Here is a 20,669-nt window from a genome sequence, read left to right as displayed (position 1 = left end):
TTTTTCGTGCTCTAGAGGTAAAACTGGGCTGACACCTCTCAAATAGGAGGCAAAATTGTTGGATGTGCATTCCTGCATAAATTGAGATATCAGACGACTGGACAAGACAGCGCCATGAAGCTCAGATAAGCTATCTAGTTTTGTGTTATAATTCTGGCCATATATACACATTAATCTCCAGTCAAATTGGTGAGTGATACTAAGATATATTCTCCTTCTGTTATATAAATGTGGGTAAATATCATTAATTTTAATATACAGTCCACCAATTTATATATTGACCAGAATTCCTGGTGATACATATTTCATTTGTAATTAATAGGTCTAGAGCAACTTGTGGATATGACAGTTGTAGGTATGGAAGGGGGATATTTTTGCGACCTAGGTGTCCCAAATTCCTACTTGTCTATGTAACTTTGATAAATAATAATTATCTTTGTTATCATTTACTGTTATGTACATAATGAGTTACATTCAGATAAATGCAATTTTCCACAACATTAATCTTTAGGCCACCGTGAACGCCAATTTTCTGGTCCCATGCTTTCCCAGTCTCTTAACTCCATTCAAAACACTCCCGCTAGTGATGCCCCTTCTTGACCTCTCCCTGCCCATCACGCAGGTGCAGAGCTTCCCTGTTGGTTCTAGTTCATTTTCAAATATATTTCCTGACCCACATCAACACATTAAACACCTATTAGGCACTATAGCTTCGGAAATTAAATATTTTCCACAGTTGTTATTACTAATTGAAGGGACCTAATTATGAAGACATTTAAGTCGCAAATATGGATTTACATTGAATATTTTTTTGGGAGAGCTCGGCCGGCATTGGTGGAGTATGGACGTGTTTTCTGAAGGTTCCTCAGTTGTTACTTGGTGGTGTAGGCCCTATTTAGGCCCTGCTTCACTGTCTTTCTTTTCTTGAGTGCTTGTGTTGTCATTGTCTTCTCCTTCAGGTGGTGTTGTGTGACCCATTTATGGGGGTTCGACTGAGATGTCGTTCGTCCCCATAGGGAGGGACCCCCCTCCTGTCTCGACTCAGTTGACAACTGTTTCACTACCGTCGGACCAAGATATGGCTAGTGTGCCCCCTACTGGGATAAACAAATGGGCCCTTGAGGTTGACGATGGTACCAGGCCCCTGTCTAGCCCAAAATGCCAACCCACCACTTGTCCAGACTATGCTCCTTCTCCTCATATTACTCCAGACGTGATGGTGGTTCTTGTGCATCCTAAGGGTGGCAGTACACCCTTCACCAACCCACGGGATGTCATCAACGCCATCAGTGAATCTCCTTTCGGCAAGGCTTGCATAGATGGGGGCATCCAACAACTCGGAAGGGGTGCAGCCCTAAGGCTCCAGCTCCATCATAAGTCTTTTCTGGCTAGAAATTTGCCATTAAATGCCATTCATGTTCTGGGTAGGTGGAATGTTGTTTGCTGGGAGGCCCACTCCTCAATCCTCGCTGCTAGCTGTTGTTATGGCAGAATTGGACTGGTTTCTACATCCCTCTCAGATGAGGAGATCCACTCTGAATTTGTTCACAGTGGGGGTGACGACTTAGGTTTGCAGGAGGTTTGGAGCCTCTCGAATTGTCTTATCCCATCTCGTATGGTTTGTGTATGTTTCTCGGGTGCTCTCCCGAAATTTGTGACTTTTGGCAATCTAAGATTTCCTGTTCTTCCTTATACTTTTCCTTTACTCCGGTGTTGGAAATGTTTCCTTTTCGGGCATGGAGAGTTGTCTTGCCGTGGTAAGGTAAGATGTGCGAGCTGCAGTGGGTTTCACCCGGTAGTTAAAGACGGTATTACCTGTACCTGCCCGGCTTCATGCTACTTCTGTAAGGGGAAAGACAAGGTTACCTCCCGGTCTTGCCTGGCATATTGCCAGGCTTTTGATCTGGCAAACTCAGCCAGAGCCCGATCTTGTATGCTCGATGAATATAACTCCTGCTTGCGGTCCGTAAAGCCAGTCACGGTCCATCAGCCCCTGCCTCCTTCGCCTCCAGTGCCCCCCACTAAGGGAGTCTCCCCAACACCAACACGGCCATGGCATCTGTACTCCGCAGCTGTGAGGGCTAATATCCCTGTTACAAATCGGTTTGGGACTCTTGCAGACCTCTCTTTACCTTTAGAGGATTCCCCACCCCCAGGGCAACATCAACTTAGGGTGTCCTCGGACCTGGCTTCCATTGCGGAAATTATTGCACATGCCCCCCCTCGTCCACAACGCACGTCCTCCCGTCGAGGTGGTACAGTTCCCAAATCGACTCATTGTTCAGAACCCCACCCAGTTCAGATGGACATCATACCCGACCCAGAGCCTTCTGTCTCGCAGCCGACTCCCCCCCAGTTCTCCTCAGCCCCAGCCTTGGCCTGTTTCCACTCCAGGACCCTTCATGTCTGAAGGTCCCGCTTTCTCACTCTCGCCTGCCTGGGCTTTGTTCCTTCATCCTATCCTCCTCCTGGTGGAGGACGTGTTACATTCTTACCTCCAGGGCACCTCTTTTGTGACTGCATGTCTCTCGGTTCTCCCTCGCCTTATTGGGCTGCTTAGTTCACACATGTGAACCTTTCTCACCCCTCTGTTTTTCTTCTTTGGAACACACGTTCTGTACTGGGGAAGCTTCCAGACCTTCAGAGGTATCTGGCTGAGGTACAGCCACTGGTGGTGGGTCTCTCTGAGACATGGTTACACCCTCAACATTCTTTTCGGATGCCTGGTTTCACTGTTTACCATAGGGATCGCCTTGAAGAGAGCAGAGGTGGCCTAGCTCTTCTTGTATGCAACCGGCTCCAGAGTACAACCCTCTCCCTCCAAGCCTATGAGAGTGGAGTGTTGGAAACTCTGGCTGTGAGAGTTGCCTTGGGCACTCAGTGGTGCAACATACTCCTGATCTATAATCCGGGCAGGTCGGTTACACAAAGTGAATTTACCTATTACTTTGGACAACTCCGTGGTTCTACGCTTGTGATGGGAGACTTTAATGCAAGGCACCAGTTCTGGGAGCCATCCATTTCTTTGGGATCGGTGAATCCCAAAGGTAGGGCCCTGTTCCAAACTCTCCTCGCATCTCACCTTCCGTTGCTCACACCACCAGGTTTGGAGACTAGAGTGGATCCCTATACTGGGCAAGTTTCTACCGTAGACCTCATTCTTGGGTGTGGATATTTTACTACAGCTACTGTTACTGTAGGCCCCTTCATGGGGAGTGACCATCTTCCAGTACTTACTTCTACAAATGAAGCCTTAGTAGTGCCGGTGATGGCAGTTCGTTCACGGTGGAAAATCACCCAGGCTGGTTGGACAACCTATAATCGGGCACTTGCTGATTACAGCCTGCCTCAGGACTCCTTGCTGAATGAGGCTGTCGCGTCTCTGCAAGGGGCCATGCTTGAGGGAGGCTTGCGTTCATTCTGTCCCTCCGGGAGTTTCTCGCGTTCACGGCCCTGGGTTCCATGGTGGAATGATGAGTGCCTCTGAGCAGTGAAGGCGCGTCGGAAAGCGTGGGCACGGTCGTGGCGCCAACCCTCTCGGACTCAGCAGTTGGCTTACCGAAGGGCAGACGCTCTTCGTCGGTGAACCCTCCTCCAGGCAAAACGTGCATCCTTGGCTTTATTCTGTTCTCCTCTTTCTTTTCATACCTCTGCCAGTCAGGCATGGGGTTTCTTACACTCCATTTTGGGATCACGTTCTGTAAGTACTTTTCCCCTGCTGGGAGAAGGAGCGACCCCATTCTTACCCCAAGACAAGGCTGAGACATTTGCAAATTTCTTCGGTCCTATGTTTTCTCCTCCTCCTCTTTTACCCTCTAAGATGATCAAATGGGGCCCTTTGCCACCTGCTGTACCCGAGGTTCACTGCGCCAAGTGTTGGCATCTCCCTTTAGCTCCCATGAACTACAGCGGGCACTTTCCCAACTTTCTTCCCGCTCTTTTCCGGGGGAGGACAACTTACCCTATTCATTTATACTACATCTACCTCCCTCCTGTACAGAAACTATGCTGGAGGTTTTCAATACCAGCTGGTATACAGGTGTCTTCCCTGATATATGGAAACACTCTTTTCTGGTTCCGATTCTAAAGCCGGGCAAGGATGATACCCAACCGAGCTCTTACCAGCCCATTGCTCTACTGCCCTGCTTGGGTAAGGTGCTGGAATGACTGGTGGCTACTCGTCTCTCTTGGTGGATTGAGGAACATGGCCTCCTGCCTGAAAACCAGAGTGGCTTCCCAGAAGATCGATCCACCCTCAACCCTTTGCTTCAATTTACACAGCTTGTGCACACTTCATTTGAATGTCGGGAGTTCCTTTTAGCTGCATTTTTGGACCTACGCAGAGCATTTGACTCTGCATCACACACAGCGATTATTTTCAAGTTGGCCAGCATATGGCTGACAGGAGCTCCCCTCTGCTGGATGCGCAACTTTTTGCAAGGGAGGACCTTTCATGTAGCAGTGGGTGGCGCTTTGTCCTCACCCTGTCCTGTATACCGGGGAGTGCCCCAGGGATCTGTTCTTAGCCCACTCCTTTTCTCCGTCTTATTATCAGATCTCCCTTCCATCCAGGGCGTGCATACCCTGGTATATGCAGATGATGTGGCCCTTATGTGCAGTGCCCCAGCTTTACTGACAGCACAGGAAACACTTCAGGGTGCCCTGCAATGCATAACATCATGGGCCACCACCTGGGGTTTGGAGGTTAGTGACACTAAGTCCAAGCTCTTATGCTTTACTAGACGCCGACTCCCCACTCTTCCATCAGTCTCATTGAATCAGACGCCAATCCCTTTGCTCTCTTCTCATCGTTGGTTGGGAGTCACCTTAGATGCACCATTCTTGACATGGAAGAAACACATAGCGGCCCTCCACATCTCATGTGCACGTCACATTACACTTATGCGCCAGATCTCTGGCACCAAGTGGGGTGCGGATCGAGACCTTCTCCATAAGTTCTATATAGCTATGATTCGCAGCAAGCTCACTTATGCGAGTGAGGTGTATGGCTCGGCTTCTTCCTCCTCTCTTCATCGCTTAGACATCCTCCAGAATTCAGCCATTCATAATATGCTGGGGGCATTCCATTCCACCCCTATCGCAGCCATGGAGGCAGAGTCGGGGATAGTCCCTCTCTCGTCGGTGAGGAGAGCGAGGAACTGTTTACGACTCCATCATATGGCCTCTCTGCCTTGTACTCACCTCTGTCGCCTCTCTTCACAGATGTGGGAGACAGCCTCTGTCCCCCCACGTTTGGTTCAGCCTTCCTTTGTAGCCAGGGCCCAGCGTTCTCTGACCTGCCTTACTCTTCCTGCACTTGTGGTGACTCCCTCCCTTCTCCACTCTCCGGCACCCCTCTGGCTGGACCTGACACAATACATCCACCTGGATTGGCATTACAGGAACAGGGAACCCCCTCAGTTAGTTGCGTTTCTGTTTGAAGAGTTTTGCTCTGTTACATATGGCTCTTCATTCTCCATCTACACGGATGGCTTGGCACGGTCCTCTCCCCCTTCTTCATCATCTACGGCCTTCTTCGCTAATCTCTCCCTGTGTCAAACGTGGCAGTTGGACTCTGCTGATTCTGTTCTGGCAGGGGAGCTCTTCGCCATTCACCAGGCTCTGGCTTTTGTCCTAGATCACATTCCCCCACAACCACTGGTCCTCTTCTCTGATTCCAAATCTTCCCTGGCACTTTTGTGCTCTGCCCGTCCACGATCACTGCGCGTCCTCGTTCGACAGACACAATCTCTCCTCCTGCGCTTCTTGCGGAGCCCAGGTTGGAGCATCTCCCTTCAGTGGGTTCCCGCCCATGTTGGAATCTGGGGAAATGAAGTGGCAGATCAGGCGACCTCCCTCGCGCACACACTTCCTACTGTTACCCCTCTTGCCCTGGGCCATAGTGATTTCACAAGGGCTGTCTGGAAGGGAATCCGTCATCAGAGGCAAGAGGGCCTTGCACACTCCCTCTCTTCTTCGGCGTTGGGCTCTGTCCGAACTTTTAATGGCCCCTGCCCTTGGGCTCGCCATCCCAACCGCTCGGTGGACGTTGTACTGACTCTCCTTTGAGTCGAGCACTCGAGACTGGAGGCTCATCTATATCGCTTTCGGATGACGGACTCTCCGTACTGCCAGTGGTGTCCCTCACAGCCTGAGGCGGTGGAACACTTCCTACTGTGGTGCCCACGTTATCACTCTGCACGGACTACTCTACGTGCAGCCTTGCGCACACTTGGGGTGCACACTTTCACTCTACTTGTTCTCCTCAACGGGGAGGGGTTTCGCCCTCCGGACAGTCAGGAGATATTGGTTTGTACCTGTTCCTTCCTGCTGGCTTCAGGACGTATCAGAGACATATAATATTAGTCAAGACATTCTTCCACTTTGGTCGATATTCCCTCTCCTAGCACTGGACGGCCGGGCTCGATACGGCGTATGCTGTCAGTGGCCCTGAAACCCCAACAGAAGAAGAAGACATGGAATATGTTTATTTTCTTAATTTTATCTTCAGCTCTAGTAAATGCAACAAATATTTTAGTTATAAATGTTGTGAGATAACGCTTGTTATTTAGTGATAACAAAGTATTGTGAAGAGTGTGTAGTATGAGAGTGAGTGTTGGTGGAGGTGGCAACACTAACCTGAGAGAATGTCAACAATGGTGACACAATCTTCTTGATTATTTTCATTATATATGTTGTACCAACTACCACATTGTATTATGAGGTTAGTACAGTGACTATCATTATATATGTTGTACCAACTACCACATTGTATTATGAGGTTAGTACAGTGACTACTTTCATTATATATTGTTAAGGCAGTTACTCACCACAGTTCCTTGGTAATTTACCATTCTATATTTCTACATGTATAAGGTATACATATATACATGTATACGTACAAGGTATACATGTAGGCAAATACATGTACAAGGTATACATGTAGGCAAATACATGTACAAGGTATACATGTAGGCAAATACATGTACAAGGTATACATGTATACAAGTATATGTACAAGGTATACAAGTGCATATACAAGGTATACATGTATACAAGTATATGTATAAGGTATACATATATACAAGTGCATGTACAAGGTGTATATGCATACAAGTGCATGTACAAGGTATACATGTATACAAGTACGTAAGCCATGCGTGTCGTATGAGGCGACTAAAATGCCGGGAGCAATGGGCTAGTAACCCCTTCTCCTGTATACAATTACTAAAAAAGAGAAGAAGAAAAACTTTATAAAACTGGGTTGCTTAAATGTGCGTGGATGTAGTGCGGATGACAAGAAACAGATGATTGCTGATGTTATGAATGAAAAGAAGTTGGATGTCCTGGCCCTAAGCGAAACAAAGCTGAAGGGGGTAGGAGAGTTTCAGTGGGGGGAAATAAATGGGATTAAATCTGGAGTATCTGAGAGAGTTAGAGCAAAGGAAGGGGTAGCAGTAATGTTAAATGATCAGTTATGGAAGGAGAAAAGAGAATATGAATGTGTAAATTCAAGAATTATGTGGATTAAAGTAAAGGTTGGATGCGAGAAGTGGGTCATAATAAGCGTGTATGCACCTGGAGAAGAGAGGAATGCAGAGGAGAGAGAGAGATTTTGGGAGATGTTAAGTGAATGTATAGGAGCCTTTGAACCAAGTGAGAGAGTAATTGTGGTAGGGGACTTGAATGCTAAAGTAGGAGAAACTTTTAGAGAGGGTGTGGTAGGTAAGTTTGGGGTGCCAGGTGTAAATGATAATGGGAGCCCTTTGATTGAACTTTGTATAGAAAGGGGTTTAGTTATAGGTAATACATATTTTAAGAAAAAGAGGATAAATAAGTATACACGATATGATGTAGGGCGAAATGACAGTAGTTTGTTGGATTATGTATTGGTAGATAAAAGACTGTTGAGTAGACTTCAGGATGTACATGTTTATAGAGGGGCCACAGATATATCAGATCACTTTCTAGTTGTAGCTACACTGAGAGTAAAAGGTAGATGGGATACAAGGAGAATAGAAGCATCAGGGAAGAGAGAGGTGAAGGTTTATAAACTAAAAGAGGAGGCAGTTAGGGTAAGATATAAACAGCTATTGGAGGATAGATGGGCTAATGAGAGCATAGGCAATGGGGTCGAAGAGGTATGGGGTAGGTTTAAAAATGTAGTGTTAGAGTGTTCAGCAGAAGTTTGTGGTTACAGGAAAGTGGGTGCAGGAGGGAAGAGGAGCGATTGGTGGAATGATGATGTAAAGAGAGTAGTAAGGGAGAAAAAGTTAGCATATGAGAAGTTTTTACAAAGTAGAAGTGATGCAAGGAGGGAAGAGTATATGGAGAAAAAGAGAGAGGTTAAGAGAGTGGTGAAGCAATGTAAAAAGAGAGCAAATGAGAGAGTGGGTGAGATGTTATCAACAAATTTTGTTGAAAATAAGAAAAAGTTTTGGAGTGAGATTAACAAGTTAAGAAAGCCTAGAGAACAAATGGATTTGTCAGTTAAAAATAGGAGAGGAGAGTTATTAAATGGAGAGTTAGAGGTATTGGGAAGATGGAAGGAATATTTTGAGGAATTGTTAAATGTTGATGAAGATAGGGAAGCTGTGATTTCGTGTATAGGGCAAGGAGGAATAACATCTTGTAGGAGTGAGGAAGAGCCAGTTGTGAGTGTGAGGGAAGTTCGTGAGGCAGTAGGTAAAATGAAAGGGGGTAAGGCAGCCGGGATTGATGGGATAAAGATAGAAATGTTAAAAGCAGGTGGGGATATAGTTTTGGAGTGGTTGGTGCAATTGTTTAATAAATGTATGGAAGAGGGTAAGGTACCTAGGGATTGGCAGAGAGCATGCATAGTTCCTTTGTATAAAGGCAAAGGGGAAAAAAGAGAGTGCAAAAATTATAGGGGGATAAGTCTGTTGAGTGTACCTGGTAAAGTGTATGGTAGAGTTATAATTGAAAGAATTAAGAGTAAGACGGAGAATAGGATAGCAGATGAACAAGGAGGCTTTAGGAAAGGTAGGGGGTGTGTGGACCAGGTGTTTACAGTGAAACATATAAGTGAACAGTATTTAGATAAGGCTAAAGAGGTCTTTGTGGCATTTATGGATTTGGAAAAGGCGTATGACAGGGTGGATAGGGGGGCAATGTGGCAGATGTTGCAAGTGTATGGTGTAGGAGGTAGGTTACTGAAAGCAGTGAAGAGTTTTTACGAGGATAGTGAGGCTCAAGTTAGAGTATGTAGGAAAGAGGGAAATTTTTTCCCAGTAAAAGTAGGCCTTAGACAAGGATGTGTGATGTCACCGTGGTTGTTTAATATATTTATAGATGGGGTTGTAAGAGAAGTAAATGCGAGGGTCTTGGCAAGAGGCGTGGAGTTAAAAGATAAAGAATCACACACAAAGTGGGAGTTGTCACAGCTGCTCTTTGCTGATGACACTGTGCTCTTGGGAGATTCTGAAGAGAAGTTGCAGAGATTGGTGGATGAATTTGGTAGGGTGTGCAAAAGAAGAAAATTAAAGGTGAATACAGGAAAGAGTAAGGTTATGAGGATAACAAAAAGATTAGGTGATGAAAGATTGAATATCAGATTGGAGGGAGAGAGTATGGAGGAGGTGAACGTATTCAGATATTTGGGAGTGGACGTGTCAGCGGATGGGTCTATGAAAGATGAGGTGAATCATAGAATTGATGAGGGAAAAAGAGTGAGTGGTGCACTTAGGAGTCTGTGGAGACAAAGAACTTTGTCCTTGGAGGCAAAGAGGGGAATGTATGAGAGTATAGTTTTACCAACGCTCTTATATGGGTGTGAAGCGTGGGTGATGAATGTTGCAGCGAGGAGAAGGCTGGAGGCAGTGGAGATGTCATGTCTGAGGGCAATGTGTGGTGTGAATATAATGCAGAGAATTCGTAGTTTGGAAGTTAGGAGGAGGTGCGGGATTACCAAAACTGTTGTCCAGAGGGCTGAGGAAGGGTTGTTGAGGTGGTTCGGACATGTAGAGAGAATGGAGCGAAACAGAATGACTTCAAGAGTGTATCAGTCTGTAGTGGAAGGAAGGCGGGGTAGGGGTCGGCCTAGGAAGGGTTGGAGGGAGGGGGTAAAGGAGGTTTTGTGTGCGAGGGGCTTGGACTTCCAGCAGGCATGCGTGAGCGTGTTTGATAGGAGTGAATGGAGACAAATGGTTTTTAATACTTGACGTGCTGTTGGAGTGTGAGCAAAGTAACATTTATGAAGGGATTCAGGGAAACCGGCAGGCCGGACTTGAGTCCTGGAGAGGGGAAGTACAGTGCCTGCACTCTGAAGGAGGGGTGTTAATGTTGCAGTTTAAAAACTGTAGTGTAAAGCACCCTTCTGGCAAGACAGTGATGGAGTGAATGATGGTGAAAGTTTTTCTTTTTCGGGCCACCCTGCCTTGGTGGGAATCGGCCGGTGTGATAATAAAAAAAAAAAAAAAAAGTATACATGTATACAAGGTATACATGTATACAAGTGCATGTACAAGGTATGCATGTATACAAGTATACATGTATACAAGTGCATGTACAAGGTATACATGTATACATGTACAAGATATACATGTACAAGGTATAAATGTACAAGGTACATATGTATACATGTACAAGGGACACATGTGTACATGTACAATGTATACAAGTAGATGTACAAGGTGTACATGTATAATATCTTTATTTACTACAAGTACATGTACATGGTATACATATATACAAGTACATGTACAAGGTATACAGGTGTAGCTGACATCAGTGACATACTACTACATAGAAAGCCCCTTGTTATACTCAGCATTTCGGGCAAACTAGGTCAGTGTCCCAGGATGCGACCCACACCAGTCCATTAACACCCAGGTACCCAATTTACTGATGGGTGAACATAGACAACAGGTGGAAAGAAACACGCCCAATGTTTCCACCCTGGCTGGGAATCGAACCCGGGCCCTCACTGTGTGAAGTGAGAGCGTTAGCCACCAGGCCACCAGTACAAGGTATACATGTATAGAAGTACAAGGTATACACGTACAAGGTATACACGTACAAGGTATACACATACAAGGTATACACATACAAGGTATACACGTACAAGGTATACATGTACAAGGTGTACATGTACAAAGTATACATGTACAAGGTATATATGTTCAAGGTATACATGTATACAACTACATATACAAGGTATACATGTGTACATGTACAAGGTATACATGTGTACATGTAAAAGGTATACATGTATACAAGTACATGTGCAAGACATGTGTATATACAAGTACAAGGTATACATGTACACAAGTACATGCACAAGGTATATTTGTAAACAGGTGCATGTACAAGGTACACATATATACAAGTGCATGTACAAGGAATACATGTATACAAGTACATATACAAGGTATACATATACAAGGTATACATGTAAAAGGTATACATATATACAAGTACACGTGCAAGATATATGTGTATACAAGTGCAAGGTATACATGTACACAAGTACATGCACAAGGTATACATGTATACAAGTACATGCACAAGGAATACATGTATACAAGTACATGTACAAGGCATACATGTAAACAACTACATGCACAAGGTATACATGTATACAAGTACATGTACAAGGCATACATGTAAACAAGTACATGTACTAGGTATACATATCATAGTTGTCATCAGTGACACTGTGCAAAGTTACTTGTTATGTACAATATTTCCTGCAGATTATGTCAGTTTTTTCCCAGGATACCACCCACACCAGTCCATTAACACCCAGGATACCACCCACACCAGTCCATTAACACCCAGGATGCCACCCACACCAGTCCATTAACACCCAGGATACCACCCACACCAGTCCATTAACACCCAGGATGCCACCCACACCAGTCCATCAACACCCAGGATACCACCCACACCAGTCCATTAACACCCAGGATGCCACCCACACCAGTCCATCAACACCCAGGATACCACCCACACCAGTCCATTAACACCCAGGATGCCACCCACACCAGTCCATCAACACCCAGGATACCACCCACACCAGTCCATTAACACCCAGGATACCACCCACACCAGTCCATTAACACCCAGGATACCACCCACACCAGTCCATTAACACCCAGGATACCACCCACACCAGTCCATTAACACCCAGGATGCCACCCACACCAGTCCATCAACACCCAGGATACCACCCACACCAGTCCATTAACACCCAGGATACCACCCACACCAGTCCATTAACACCCAGGATACCACCCACACTAGTCCATTAACACCCAGGATACCACCCACACCAGTCCATTAACACCCAGGATACCACCCACACCAGTGCATCAACACCCAGGATACCACCCACACCAGTCCATCAACACCCAGGATACAACCCACACCAGTCCTTTAACACCCAGGATACCACCCACACCAGTCCATTAACACCCAGGATGGCACCCAAACCAGTCCATTAACCCAGGATGGCACCCACACGAGTCCATTAACACCCAAGATACCACACACACTAGTCCATTAACACCCAGGATACCACCCACACCAGTCCATTAACACCCAGGATACCACCCACACCAGTCCATCAACACCCAGGATACCACCCACACCAGTCCATCAACACCCAGGATACAACCCACACCAGTCCATTAACACCCAGGATACCACCCACACCAGTCCATTAACACCCAGGATACCACCCACACCAGTCCATTAACACCCAGGATGCCACCCACACCAGTCCATTAACACCTAGGATACCACATACACCAGTCCATTAACACCCAGGATACCACCCACACCAGTCCATTAACACCCAGGATACCACCCACACCAGTCCATTAACACCCAGGATACCACCCACACCAGTCCATTAACACCCAGGATACCACCCACACCAGTCCATTAACACCCAGGATACCACCCACACCAGTCCATTAACACCCAGGATGCCACCCACACCAGTCCATCAACACCCAGGATACCACCTGGAGTTTACCTGGAGAGAGTTTCGGGGGTCAACGCCCCCGCGGCCCGGTCTGTGACCAGGCCTCCTGGTGGATCAGCGCCTGATCAACCAGGCTGTTGCTGCTGGCTGCACGCAAACCAACGTACGAGCCACAGCCCGGCTGATCAGGAACTGCCTTTAGGTGCTTGTCCAGTGCCAGCTTGAAGACTGCCAGGGGTCTGTTGGTAATCCCCCTTATGTGTGCTGGGAGGCAGTTGAACAGTCTCGGTCCCCTGACACTTATTGTATGGTCTCTTAACGTGCTAGTGACACCCCTGCTTTTCATTGGGGGGATGGTGCATCGTCTGCCAAGTCTTTTGCTTTCGTAGTGAGTGATTTTCGTGTGCAAGTTCGGTACTAGTCCCTCTAGGATTTTCCAGGTGTATATAATCATGTATCTCTCCCTCCTGCGTTCCAGGGAATACAGGTTTAGAAACCTCAAGCGCTCCCAGTAATTGAGGTGTTTTATCTCCGTTATGCGCGCCGTGAAAGTTCTCTGTACATTTTCTAGGTCGGCAATTTCACCTGCCTTGAAAGGTGCTGTTAGAGTGCAGCAATATTCCAGCCTAGATAGAACAAGTGACCTGAAGAGTGTCATCATGGGCTTGGCCTCCCTAGTTTTGAAGGTTCTCATTATCCATCCTGTCATTTTTCTAGCAGATGCGATTGATACAATGTTATGGTCCTTGAAGGTGAGATCCTCCGACATAATCACTCCCAGGTCTTTGACGTTGGTGTTTCGCTCTATTTTGTGGCCAGAATTTGTTTTGTACTCTGATGAAGATTTAATTTCCTCATGTTTACCATATCTGAGTAATTGAAATTTCTCATCGTTGAACTTCATATTGTTTTCTGCAGCCCACTGAAAGATTTGGTTGATGTCCGCCTGGAGCCTTGCAGTGTCTGCAATGGAAGACACTGTCATGCAGATTCGGGTGTCATCTGCAAAGGAAGACACGGTGCTGTGGCTGACATCCTTGTCTATGTCGGATATGAGGATGAGGAACAAGATGGGAGCTAGTACTGTGCCTTGTGGAACAGAGCTTTTCACCGTAGCTGCCTCGGACTTTACTCTGTTGACGACTACTCTCTGTGTTCTGTTAGTGAGGAAATTATAGATCCATCGACCAACTTTTCCTGTTATTCCTTTAGCGCGCATTTTGTGCGCTATTACGCCATGGTCACACTTGTCGAAGGCTTTTGCAAAGTCTGTATATATTACATCTGCATTCTTTTTGTCTTCTAGTGCATTTAGGACCTTGTCGTAGTGATCCAGTAGTTGAGACAGACAGGAGCGACCTGTTCTAAACCCATGTTGCCCTGGGTTGTGTAACTGATGGGTTTCTAGATGGGTGGTGATCTTGCTTCTTAGGACCCTTTCAAAGATTTTTATGATATGGGATGTTAGTGCTATTGGTCTGTAGTTCTTTGCTGTTGCTTTACTGCCCTCTTTGTGGAGTGGGGCTATGTCTGTTGTTTTTAGTAACTGAGGGACGACCCCCGTGTCCATGCTCCCTCTCCATAGGATGGAAAAGGCTCGTGATAGGGGCTTCTTGCAGTTCTTGATGAACACAGAGTTCCATGAGTCTGGCCCTGGGGCAGAGTGCATGGGCATGTCATTTATCGCCTGTTCGAAGTCATTTGGCGTCAGGATAACATCGGATAGGCTTGTGTTAATCAAATTTTGTGGCTCTCTCATAAAAAATTCATTTTGATCTTCGACTCTCAGTCTGGTTAGCGGCTTGCTAAAAACTGAGTCATATTGGGACTTGAGTAGCTCACTCATTTCCTTGCTGTCATCTGTGTAGGACCCATCTTGTTTAAGTAGGGGCCCAATACTGGACGTTGTTCTCGATTTTGATTTGGCATAGGAGAAGAAATACTTTGGGTTTCTTTCGATTTCATTTATGGCTTTTAGTTCTTCCCGCGATTCCTGACTCCTAAAGGATTCTTTTAGCTTAAGTTCGATGCTTGCTATTTCTCTGACCAGTGTCTCCCTGCGCATTTCTGATATATTGACCTCTTTTAGCCGCTCTGTTATTCTTTTCCGTCGCCTGTAAAGGGAGCGCCTGTCTCTTTCTATTTTACATCTACTCCTCCTTTTTCTTAGAGGAATAAGCCTTGTGCATACATCGAGTGCCACCGAGTTAATCTGTTCTAGGCATAAGTTTGGGTCTGTGTTGCTTAGTATATCTTCCCAGCTTATATCGGTTAGGACTTGGTTTACTTGGTCCCACTTTATGTTTTTGTTATTGAAGTTGAATTTGGTGAATGCTCCCTCGTGACTAGTCTCATTTTGTCGGTCTGAGGCTCCACGCATACATGTCTGAACCTCAATTATGTTGTGATCTGAGTATATTGTTTTTGATATGGTGACATTTCTTATCAGATCATCATTGTTAGTGAAGATGAGGTCTAGTGTATTCTCCAGTCTAGTAGGCTCTATTATTTGCTGGTTTAAATTGAATTTTGTGCAGAGATTTAAAAGCTCGTGTGAGTGTGAGTTTTCATCAGAGCTGCCTCCTGGTGTTATTACTGCAACAATATTATTTGCTATATTCCTCCATTTTAGGTGCCTTAAGTTGAAATCCCCCAGGAGCAAGATGTTGGGTGCAGGAGCTGGAAGATTTTCCAGACAGTGGTCAATTTTTAACAGCTGTTCCTGGAATTGCTGGGATGTTGCATCCGGAGGCTTGTAGACTACCACAATGACTAGGTTTTGGTTCTCGACCTTTACTGCTAAAACTTCCACTACGTCATTTGAGGCATTAAGCAGTTCTGTGCAAACAAGTGACTCTGCAATGTACAGGCCAACCCCCCCCTTTTGCCTGTTCACTCTGTCACATCTGTATAGGTTGTAACCTGGGATCCATATTTCGTTGTCCAAGTGATCCTTTATGTGGGTCTCAGTGAAAGCCGCGAACATTGCCTTTGCCTCTGCAAGCAGTCCACGGATGAAAGGTATTTTGTTGTTTATTGCTGGCTTTAGACCCTGTATATTTGCAAAGAAGAATGTTATCGGACTGGTGGTATTGTTGGTACTGGGGGGGGATTTTTTTTCCGGCATTAGTATCTGTATCTGTTGGTTTGGAGTGGAGGCCATCGACTGTGGTTCCACTCCAGGAATGACTGGATTTGGTGTACGATTTCTGCCATTTCCTGCCAGTTTTTTTTCCTTCCTGGCACTAAAAAACCTCTCCCTCTTGAGTGGCTGTGGCTACCCAGGTTTTCCCATGGCCTGGATGTTTTGTATCTTTTTGTCCCCTTTAGATGGTATGCCTGGCAATTTAAGTTATAGCACAGTCTTTCCTGTACTGAAGAGGTACACATTTCAGGGTGAAAAAGCTTACAGGAAGGGAGTTTGCATTTTCCTGTTGTCATATGGGCATGACATTTTCTAGGGTGGTCATAGTTGCATGTCCCATCTGTTTTTCCAGATTTCCCATGCCAGCAGATACCAAGTGCATAGTATGTGCACAGGCTTGGTTTCCGTTTGCCTTGGGTTTCTGTGACTGTATTCCCTGTTGGTGCATGTTTCCCTGTCTTATTCCTATCCTCCTTAGCACCAACAATGGAGCTCCCACCAGTTGTTTTTGGTAATTTATCCTCACTATTGCTATTGGAGTCCTCTTGTTTGCTATTTCCTGCGGTATTTCTGGTTTGCAATATTGGTTTTATCTTATCTTTGACTACACTTGTTTCCCTACTATGGCTCCTGTCCTCTATGAGGTCATTTATATGTATTCCTTCCTGCGTATAATTCCCGACTACCTGGACAAAATCTCCAGCTTCACCATTACTGTCTACCAGGACAGTATCTCCAGCTTCACCATTTCTGTCTCCCAGGACAGCACCTCCAGCTTCACCATTACTGTCTCCCAGGACAGTATCTCCAGCTTCACCATTACTGTCTCCCAGGACAGCACCTCCAGCTTCACCATTACTGTCTCCCAGGACAGCACTATCAGCCCTACATTTACTGACTACCAGGACATCACCTCCAGCCTTACAGTTTGTGACTACATGGCCAGTATCAAGGGCAGTACCATTCAGCCCGGACTTTTTATGTTCCCATCTGTTGTAGAAAGCTTCCAGGTTTTCTATGAAAGCAGCTTTGATGTTATCCTCTTTTAATACCCTTGTGATTTTAGTCCACAGATTTTCCTCATTTGGGCATACCCAAAAACACTTCTCTGTTTTAATACTGCTTGTAGCTAGTTCTGGGATATCTGCACAAGGAGCGTGACACCAATTTCCACAAAAATGACAATTTATCCATGTGGTAGCCCGTTTGTTTGACTGACCACAGACTACACACAGCTTCATAATGATTTGAATGGTTGATTTACTGCAAGTCTACTAGCAACCTCTTGAATATTATATTAATAACCTTAAATGAAGCTCTAGCTATTTGTATTTCTGTTTCTAACTCTTTTTGTATATTGGACAGCTTACCGTCACGTTCCTGATTTTTAATGTTTGTGTTTATAAGGGCGCCTACAAACCCATCCGTTTACAGTCTGCTTTATTGTCCAACGAAACTGTTTGAAACCAGTCCCGGGTTCGGACCAGTCAAGGGTTCGGACCAGTCAAGGGTTCGGACCAGTCGATCTGCTCTGATCAGTGGGTCACTTATTTAAAACATACTGGTCGGTGATTTGAGCTAACACATGAAGGATCTACTGGAAATTATCTACCCGAGTAATATGTGATTTGACTGATACAAAAGTATAACTTGCGTGTTGAAGAGCCGGTGATATCTGGCAGCTCCTACAATGACGTACAGTCGACCTCTTTGTTTATCAATCGCTGTATCTGGCTTTTCTATTTTTGTTTTTCCGTCTCCACCACAATAAATGCTATATTATCACTATAGTTGACTGGTGCAAATTTTGGAGGAAGGACGCTTTTTCTGTAGTAATAATTGCTTCTCGTTGTGTATATTGCGACCGCTGGTAACTACAGGTTATATGAAATTCACAGTAACGTCTCGTATTTCAAGAAAAGAAACTAATGAAAGTCACTCCACTCCACTAAGTACCATTATAATACTGGTTAGTTGCTACTACAACACTGTATTCTGCTATTCACTGGTATCACTAGATTATATGCGAGTACACTAGCAGGCCAGGAAGATTATTAAAAACAGCTGACCTGTGGTAAGTTTCTGGCGACTTCTGGCACCTGCCTCTATAGGCTTATCACTTCATTTACAAATTCACCTGTTTTCAAATGACACTTTAGCCTTTATCATCAATATACTAGGGAGCCACTGTAGTATACACTATACACTATGTATACTCAATGCTTTCAGGGAGACTTTCTTTCCTCTGACACAACGTTCAATTATTATTATTTTTTTCACACGGGAAACAGGCCTATGATTCCCCTCTGGCAGTAAACTCTGCTAGGTAATGCACACTAATTCTCCTTTTTTGACTCAGTATATAATGTTTTCCGCCCAAGATTGGTTCCAGGCGCTAGAGGGATGTATCGTATAGGATTGATGACACAAATTAAAGTTCTAGCACGTAAGAGCGACCGTGAAAACACCAGAAAGCCGGGAGCACAACGAGGCACGCTGACGGTTGGAGAGGATAACAAGTCCATTAACACCCAGGATACCACCCACACCAGTCCATTAACACCTAGGATACCACCCACACCAGTCCATTAACACCCAGGATACCACCCACACCAGTCCATTAACACCCAGGATGCCACCCACAGCAGTCCATCAACACCCAGGATACCACCCACACCAGTCCATTAACACCCAGGATACCACCCACACCAGTCCATTAACACCCAGGATACCACCCACACTAGTCCATTAACACTCAGGATACCACCCACTCCAGTCCATTAACACCCAGGATACCACCCACACCAGTCCATCAACACCCAGGATACCACCCACACCAGTCCATCAACACCCAGGATACAACCCACACCAGTCCATTAACACCCAGGATACCACCCACACCAGTCCATTAACACCCAGGATGGCACCCAAACCAGTCCATTAACACCCAGGATACCACCCACACCAGTCCATCAACACCCAGGATACCACCCACACCAGTCCATTAACACCCAGGATACCACCCACACCAGTCCATTAACAACCAGGATGGCACCCACATGAGTCCATTAACACCCAGGATACCACCCACACTAGTCCATTAACACCCAGGATACCACCCACACCAGTCCATTAACACCCAGGATACCACCCACACCAGTCCATCAACACCCATGATACCACCCACACCAGTCCATCAACACCCAGGATACAACCCACACCAGTCCATTAACACCCAGGATACCACCCACACCAGTCCATTAACACCCAGGATGGCACCCAAACCAGTCCATTAACACCCAGGATACCACCCACACCAGTCCATCAACACCCAGGATACCACCCACACCAGTCCATTAACACCCAGGATACCACCCACACCAGTCCATTAACACCCAGGATACCAACCCACATCAGTCCATTAACACCCAGGATACCAACCCACACCAGTCCATTAACACCCAGGATGCCACCCACACTAGTCCATTAACACCCAGGATACCAACCACACCAGTCCATTAACACACCGGATGCCACCCACACCAGTCCATTAACACCCAGGATACCACCCACACCAGTCCATTAATACACAGGATGTCACCCACACCAGTCCATTAGCACCCAGGATACCACCCACACTAGTCCATTAACACACAGGATACCACCCACACCAGTCCATTAACACATAGGATGCCACCCAAACCAGTCCATTAACACACAGGATGCCACCCACACCAATCCATTAACACACAGGATGCCACCCACACCAGTCCATTAACACCCAGGATACCACCCGCACCAGTCCATTAACACACAGGATACCACCCACACCAGTCCATTAACACACAGGATGCCACCCACACCAGTCCATTAACACCTCTGATGCCACCCACACCAGTCCATTAACACCTATGATGCCACCCACACCAGTCCAATGACACCCAGAATACCACCCACACTAGTCCATTAACACGCAGGATGCCACCCACACCAGTCCATTAACACCCAGGATACCACCCACACCAGTCCATTAACACACAGGATGCCACCCACACCAGTCCATTAATGCAGAGGATGCCACCCACACCAGTCCATTAACGCACAGGATGCTGCCCTCACCAGTCCACTAACACCCATGATGCCACCCACACCAGTCCACTAACTCCCATGATGCGACCCACACCAGTCCGCTAACACCCATGATGCAACCCACACCAGTCCACAAACACCCAGGATGCCACCCACACCAGTTCACTAACACCCAGGATACAACCCACACCAGTCCACAAACACCCAGAATACGAACCACACCAGTTCACTAACACCCAGGATGCCACCCACACCAGTTCATTAACACCCAGGATGCCACCCGCACCAGTCCACTAACACCCAGGATGCCACCTGCACCAGTCCACTAACACCCAGGATGTGACCCACACGAATCCACCAACACCCAGGATGCCACCCGCACCAGTCCACTAACACCCAGGATGCCACCCACACCAGTCCACTAACACCCATGATGCAACCCACACAAGTCCACTAACACCCATGATGCAACTCACACCAGCCCTC

At 46.2% G+C, this 20,669-nt stretch overlaps 1 protein-coding gene across 1 annotated transcript in view; it reads left to right on the top strand.

The window, feature by feature from the left end:
* The first annotated feature begins 6,628 nt into the window (after positions 1-6,628).
* LOC138853888 (zinc finger protein 271-like) overlaps positions 6,629-20,669 on the top strand; it is a 99,892-nt gene continuing 85,851 nt past the window's right edge. The window contains exon 1 of the mRNA XM_070093453.1: positions 6,629-6,724. The gene's annotated coding sequence lies outside the window, so the exon portion shown is untranslated. The remainder of the gene's footprint in view (positions 6,725-20,669) is intronic.

The sequence above is a fragment of the Cherax quadricarinatus genome, chromosome 42 (genome assembly GCF_038502225.1).
Source record: "Cherax quadricarinatus isolate ZL_2023a chromosome 42, ASM3850222v1, whole genome shotgun sequence".
NCBI lineage: Eukaryota > Metazoa > Arthropoda > Malacostraca > Decapoda > Parastacidae > Cherax > Cherax quadricarinatus.
This window is presented reverse-complemented; position numbering and strand designations above follow the sequence as displayed.